Raw genomic sequence first — 1935 nt, 5'->3', positions numbered from 1 at the left:
ACAGAGACAGAGAGAGACAGAGACAGAAAGAGGCAGAGACAGAGAAACAGAGACAGAGAGAACTGCCAGGATCCTGGAAACTTCTGAGAACTGCTGCGAATTGAGAAGAGAATGCAGAACAGAACTTGTGGTGGCCGAACAGAGAGCTGAGAATTGAGAACCAAACTGAGAAATGAGAAGAACCTAGAAGAGAATTGAGAAGAACTGAGAAATGAGAAGAGAGGAGAACTGGGAGGAAGTATGACTGTGGTGATGGTACTTTGCCTGTCTGTTTTGATGTTATTTTGTCAGATTCTTCTGTTGATAGAGGATACTGCTGTTGTTACAGAAGCCCTGGGACATTACTGCTGGTTCAGAAGCCCTGAAAGAGGATTTTCCTGTTGTATGTTTACCGAAATCCTGGAGGAGGGAAAGCATCCTACTGATGCTTTCAGAGGTCCTGGAACTATACTGAAGATTTGTGCTGAGTTCTCAGACCGCATTGGTGGGTCTGAGTTCATTTCACAGGCAGATAGTGAATTGATGAGGATGCTGGCATTGTGTATGGATGTTGTTTGGCTTTGTTAAGCTTTGTCTTCCCAGAAACAGGAACTGTGGAGGACTTGAGGTAGACTGGACACTCTGAGCTTCAATATGGAATGGAAACTGGAAAGGGAACTGGATGAAGAACAGGAAAAGGAGCAGGACAATGAACTGGAAGCTGCCTGCCTTTGAACCCAGGGAACAGTTGTGTAGATTCAGGCAGGAGCTGGAACCATGGAAGGGTTACCATTGAAACTGAGTTAGCCTTGAATCAAGATGAAAACACTTCTTCTTGTGTACCTGATACTAACTGAGAACATTATGATTTATTGTGACCTATGGGTGGAGAACTTTGACTTTTGTACGTTGTGTCCATTAAGGAGACAAGCCTTCTTAAGGATGATTGAATTAAGGACTTACTTAATGATTGAGTTACTAAATTATTGTACTTTGTTTAAAACTATGTGGCAATTTTAGCGGTAAGTTGTTATGCCATAACATTGTGAATGTTGTACTTTTATTTCTGTGAATGTTTTGTCTTAGTTTGTTACTGAATAAATAGAGAGTTCACTATACTGTGCCATCAGAATCTTGAAGCTGTTCAAAGCAGCAGTCCTCGGGAAAGCTGCTCCTGCTTGGCTTTATACTTGCCTAGTTCCCCACATTAAAGTAAAAGATATTTTGAAGATGAGTTGATTTTGCTTATAAAAGTGATAGGAGGGAATATTGTCTCTGTTAGGGATGACAAGGTATTTTTTCAACTTCTTAAGTTTTTGAAGGATGTGTAAACAGTTTCTCACAAGCTATTGGCTATATAATACATGCATGGAGTTCTTATGTAATAATTCTCATACACTCTTAGATATGCCCATTAAGATCTTAAACAATGTATTTCTTTTTTTTTTCCAAAAGAAAGGAAAGGAATTAAAAAAGAATACTATCCTTCCATGCACCTTTTCATCCTCAAAACATTCATAGACTAAATTTAATAAATTCATTGCCTGGAGGAGGGCACACATACTTTGAAAAATCTAAGGGAGATTTTTGCCTTTTACGTTCTTTTCTCCTAATTTTTTTTTCTTTTTTCCCCTATCTTTCTCTGTCTTCACACAGTGCAGAGGTTGATTATTTCAGAAGCCCTAAGAACAGCCTGAAGCTCAGGCTCATTAAACAGGAACATTGAGGAGGGGCCTATAGAGCACATTGTTAAGTTTATAAGGCAATTGATGCCAATGTAAGGGAGGAAGCATGTTTTAGCAGGGGCATTCTGAGGGAGACAAGGTTCTCTCCAAATTCAGTTCCCCATATTGTGTCCCAGACTCTTGCCTCATCTCCACACTGAACTTCCTGGTTCTGAACCTGGACTATCTACCCATGTTCCCTTAAAAAAATGCCTCAGCCACTACAGTGTGT

The sequence above is a fragment of the Petaurus breviceps genome, unplaced genomic scaffold (genome assembly GCF_028583685.1).
Source record: "Petaurus breviceps papuanus isolate PSGF00001 unplaced genomic scaffold, PetGlider_PUasm1.0 189, whole genome shotgun sequence".
Classification (NCBI taxonomy): Eukaryota; Metazoa; Chordata; class Mammalia; order Diprotodontia; family Petauridae; genus Petaurus; species Petaurus breviceps.
The sequence above is the reverse complement of the archived record's forward strand: the minus strand, read 5'-3'. Positions refer to the sequence as shown.